Source organism: Stegodyphus dumicola, chromosome 5, assembly GCF_044657685.1.
Source record: "Stegodyphus dumicola isolate Sdum_Otavi_A_Nest chromosome 5, ASM4465768v1".
NCBI classification, from domain to species: Eukaryota; Metazoa; Arthropoda; class Arachnida; order Araneae; family Eresidae; genus Stegodyphus; species Stegodyphus dumicola.
In genome coordinates this window covers 53,909,758-53,915,757 of record NC_140772.1, presented here as the reverse complement: position 1 = coordinate 53,915,757, position 6,000 = coordinate 53,909,758, and positions in this window count along the sequence as shown.

The window sequence follows — 6,000 nt, the reverse complement described above, 5'->3', positions numbered from 1 at the left end:
TTTTGCTGTTTGTTACTGGTTTAAAAAGAAGTTTGTATGTAATACATGCCGTGCGTGTTCCTTAAAACTATTGTTAAACTAATTGATTCACTCAGAATATTATTGTTGTGAACATCAAAAGTATGAATTGGGAAACCACATACTAGTTTATTAGGTCCTGAAAATCACATCAAGTTTTTGCTGTTGGAACCGGACATCACGTGTACGGTTTTATTTTTCTTTATTTCTCTGTTTGTTTGCTTGCTTGAAATAATTTTTGGCTGCCTTCTGCCCTACCTATTTTCTTAAAATTTTTACCACGTGTATTTGCAATGACAATAGAATATCCTACAAAGTCCATCCCCTAAATTTGATGTAGACATTTTTAATTTTTATTTTTATTTAGTGTTTCTATGGTTTCGCATATCATTTGCATACTTATCAAGTTAATCACAGCATAATTTTTTTTAAAAAAAATCGATCTTCGTTTATTTTCGGTTGGGGTTGGGGTTATTTTACGGCGCTATATAGTGATGGATTTTTAAATCAAGATTTAATCTATAACTGTCAGTAGCCTTGACATTTTCAGTGATGACGGATTTTCAAATAAAATAGAAACTTATGTTATTAGAATGTAATGTCAGGCAATCAAGACATATCAGAAAACTTTGAAAGAAATGTGATATCATATATGCTGTTGCCATGCTTAGAATTTTTATTTTTATGTGGGAAGGGGAGAGTCAGAGGCAGTAATTTTTTGGGGGGGTGTGTGCTTGTTTGGACTTAAACCATAAAATAAAATATACGTAAAATAACATTTTAACTTACTTGGTTTCAGTTAAATTATCTAAAATAAAATAAAATTTTAAATAAATAAAACTATGGAGTGTGCCCATACGAGAATTTTGTCCAAACATTACATTTAACAACATATTAATATATAAGTTTAAGAGACAGTCGAAGTAATGGTTGCACTCATTCCTCTTTGACAATTTTGATTTAAAATCAGACAATTCAAAGTGCAAAGATAAAAAAAAAATCTCCAATGATCATTTAATATGCGCTAAAGCAGCAACAAAATAAGCCTGTGTTAATTAAAATAAACCCGTGTTAATTAAAATAAGATCTAGACTGTAAAAACTTCTATATATACTTCAGATAGTCAACACAATATTCATAAGACATGCCGAATCGGGTAAAAAATCGTAACTCTAAAAATACTGTAAAACAACAATTTCTGCAGAGAACAACACGCAATGAGAAAATCACATAAAAACGGAAAGACGACGAGTTTTGATGGAAGATGGATAATGTCAGCATTTCCATCATGTTCCGCTCGTTTTCCTGAAACTACTACTGGGCGAATTTTAATTAAATCGAATTAATTGCTTTAAATGTTGTACAAAACCATAAGTAAAAATTTAGTTTATTGTCCATTCAGAGCTAGCTTTGTTCCTGAAGCGATCAACACAACCTTTAACTGGTATGATGAGATCCTATGGATGGACCCAGGGAAGAAAAACAAAAAACAAAAAAAAAAAAAAAAAACACATTCGATTTCATTCACGATACAATCAATTATTTAAAGATGCGATTACTATTTTTATTTTAAAATGCATGCCGTTACTTTTATTCAAAATGAAGATTTCCAGGTACACATAAGTATTTTTCAAGTAAACAAAAAATAAACTTAGGTAAGTGAGCTTAGTTTTTCGATTGTGGATTCCTTCTCCTCTTAGTTCAAGAAACTAGAAATTTGCTACAAGCTTTTCCTACCCAATATAACAGTTAGCTGGCACCAATATTCTATTGTTTTCCCGTTATTTTATGTGCTAATTTTCAAAGTGAATGTCTTGTTATTAAATACGAATTTTATAACTGTAAAAGAAATCTACAATCTAGTTAAAATAACCAGCTTTTTTCGAAACTCATCTGCAGTCCGGGAACGACATATCTAACAATTGGGGAGAGGCTGGGGAATAGCAATCTGAAAATTTCAGATTACAGCCTAACACTTCCAAAAAGACGTTATGAATTAATTTTAAACATGTGAAATTAAAAATCATTAAAAAATAACGCTTTTCCTTTTAAATAAAAATTACTATCAGCATTTGGCAACTCATAAAGCTAAATCTTTACTGTTGAATAAAATTAAACTAAACAGGAATTCAGTTTTAAAATCTTTGCGGTTTTTCTCCTCCGTTTCTGTTTGATTCCAAAAAACGTATAAGCAAAAAATTATCGTCATACTTAAAACGAATATTACAGTTTGAATAAAATTTTGAAAAATATACAGTGAGATAATGTGTAACCATTAGATTTTAATCTCAATGCAGACCGTACCCAACGTAAGCAGTAGAATTTGAAATTATGCAATCAATCGATTAGAAGTTTTTAAAAAACCTATCTTATGGATGATATTCGTGATATAAAATAACACGTGTTGCAAAATATTGTTAAGAAGACCAGGTAATATGGCATCTTAAATATTTAACTAAACGCTGTGCTGAACAACGTAATTTTATAAAATCGAAATTAAATGCATTGTCGACTAGCAGCTGCTCCTATTTATCGACGACCTGATTTTATTGCAAACTAGAAAAATAAATACCTTGGAAATATTTTTTCAAAATATTTAAAATATTAGAGAGTATTATTATTTTAAAAATGATTGCGACACTTTTTATCTTATCAGCATTTTTCTATACAAGGAAATAAAACAAAGTACTCAAAAGTCATTATGTTCTAAAAGATTTTACTTAATACTTTCTCCCGTTTCGCACATCCATCATTTCTTTTATTAACGCCCTGAGTACTTCGTACAATTCTGCAATATCATGCTAGTGATTGACGTTAAGATAAGTTTTTTCCCCCAGCTTATAACGTATTATTAATGGTCATAATACACGCTTAGTTGCTGTATTTATTCTCAGTAAGCGAATTCAGTTGTTGACATCACATATATGAAAGAAATGGGATATGACAAAAATCTCAGACCATTTCCTCTCAATTCCACTTTTATAATTCAGTTGTTGACATCACATATATGAAAGAAATGGGATATGACAAAAATCTCAGACCATTTCCTCTCAATTCCACTTTTATACTGGGTCCATTGTATTTTCTACCGCTACGCTTTTTTCTCAATGCAATAAATCCTTTAAATGTAATAATTAAAGCATTTACAATTATTAATTATTTACAATTATTATTTTACAATTATTAAAGGTAATAATTTGTTATCCGAATAACTATTTCTCATCAAAATACTTTCTTTAAAAATTAAGCTTTCTTTCAGATTTTCTGGTTCTACAATATTTTAAAGAGGATCCATTTAAAATTTTGCAGATAATTTAATATCATTATCTAAGTACGGAACGCAAATGGAATGGAAACTCAAAATTTCCTCAGAAATCATTCTTTTTGCGGGCGAGTTTCCTAAAAGGAATATTTGGAACGTACGGTTATACTTGTCTGTGTTAAATATTTATTCTTTTCCCATAAAAATACATTCATCACTATGCTAAACGAACGACATTAGAAAAATTACTAAAGATGGCTATTTACTCGGCTATTTACTAAAGATGGAAATATTTACAGAATCTGGAATGTATCCCGAAATTGGACACGACACTAAAGCGGCTATACGTGACGTCTGGTTATTTTATAATCAGTTATTCATAGAAATAATCAATAATTTATGAAAGAAAGAAATGTATTCATTGTTTTTACTCATATACATAATATTAACCTCGAGAAAAAAAAAAAAAGAAAAGAAAAAGGGGAAAAAAACAGTTAGTCTGAGTGTGCAAGTTTGGCTTCCATGTCATGCATGTAAGAATGTGACATTTGAATTCTGCGAATTCTGGAAATCATTTGAGGCTCGAGTCCTCAAATTTCGCGTTTTTTCCAATCGTGTTCGCTTTATTATGTAGGCACCTAATATGTGAGCCATCGTTGCCTTCTATGAAACGACAGGCAATTTACATCCATATCATCCGGGATTCGAAGCTGGGGCCCATCGGTACAGCAGCCAGAGTCACTAACCACTTTCTGGGCGGCATCTTTCCAGTCTTTCGAATAAAAATCTTAAATAAATAAATAAAATGTTTTATCGCAAAATTTTGAAAGGATTAATTTCATTGATGTTGGATAGAACCCTCATTAATTAAAGAAAATCCAATTATTAGCAGCTTCAACGACATTTGGATCACTTCATAGATTGAATTTCATCATTTGGATCACCTTTCTCCTCGTAGAGACCCTAAAGGCAGCCATCTAATAAAATCTCACGAAATTTCAGCAAGCTGTAACGTCGGAACACCCGTGTTGGGTGAAAAGAAAAGAGCAGTTGTCTTTTAAATATTTATTTTAAAACCGTAATAAGAATTTCTTGATTACTAATAAATAAAATAAACGAACCATTTTTCAGTATGTGATAATCTCTCAGTTTTAACCCCACGCCTGGTCCAGAACTACTACGCTTGACCTCAAAATAAACATGTACCTTTAATTTGGCATTAAACATCAGAAAAAATTACTTCATTACATGCTTGGGATTTATATTGTTCAGTAAGAGTTTGCACTGTAATAATTTCGACAAGCATTTTTAAGGAATTTGATGCCTTCTTAAAGTTTTTTATCTGCATAATAATCATAAATCATGTAATAAAACTAAGTTATTTTGGATCGTGCTGAACTGAAGAGAAAAATGAGATGGATGTCAGTTTCTAATTTTCATGAATTATATCTGAGGCTACCTTTTATTCGATGAAGTAAAATATTTTGGTCAGCCTGTAATTTATTTATATTGATAATAATGGTTAACTGCTAGAAGGCTAGAATAACTGAAAAAATGGTTCTTCATAACTGGGATGTGAAGTAAAAAATGAAAATAAACTTCTAAAATGAAAAAAATACATGTGTTTTTCTATATTCTGTCACACACGTTATCAGATAATTAGAAGTTAAATCCCTGTATATGTTTTTCAAAACAACGAGACGTTTACAGCAATTTAACGGATTCTTAATTCAAATTAACACCAAAGATGAATGCTGAACGTTACTGTGAAAACAGTGCAGAAACTGAGGTCCCGAAACTAAGCATTTCGCGTCATTCAGAACAAATGATTAGTGTCGACCCAGTATAAGCCATAGTTGAACTCTAATATCTAACAATGAAATCACGGCTACTAATATGGCGGACAGTTGTTTATACTGGAGGTTTTTCCAGCTCGAGTAGCGAATGAGAGTACCCATACGGTTAACTTAAACTCTGAATTCTGAATCCATTTTCGAATTGGCCTCCCTTAACAATCGAACTGCGCTCTTGTGGGGTATTTGCCCCACCTTGGGAAACACTGATCTAGAGCATCTACATCATTATTGTAACAGTGCTACTGATCTTCCAAGTTTCATGTTTTTTGAACAACAGGTTTCTTAAAATGTTCTTCATGAAGAATCTGACGATTTTTTTCACCAGTATAATTGGTAGTACTACAGATCTTGGGACGGTGAAGTTCCAGAAAGATAAAATTACATTCTTCCAAAGAATCCAAACTTTGCTCAGCAAATATTTCCCGACTGAGCACATGATTTTCGAAAAGAGGAAACTCTCCATGAGCAGCTTTTTCTTCAGACCCCTGAGTATGCGTCTACTTTCTGTGGAGCTATCTGAAGTCTCAAGCGGACATTAATAAATCTGAAAACATTGACAAAATATAACAGGAAAAGCTACAATTGTTCCAGTCAACGTAGTCTAAAGAGCGATGCAAAACCTGAATGGTAGATTGTAGGAATACTGCACGAATGGCAGAGGAGAATATTTAAAAAATCTGTTGCTAACAAAATAAATAATAATAAAAAAAATCTGAAAGCTTTCAGATTTTATATTAAGGGCAAAAGGGGCGTTTTTTAAACTTTTTGTGTGTTACTTTTATTGATTAAAGATCATATTCTTCGCACTTAAACCACAAAATTGAATTCAACAATATCATAAAATATTTAAAAGAGCATATCTTT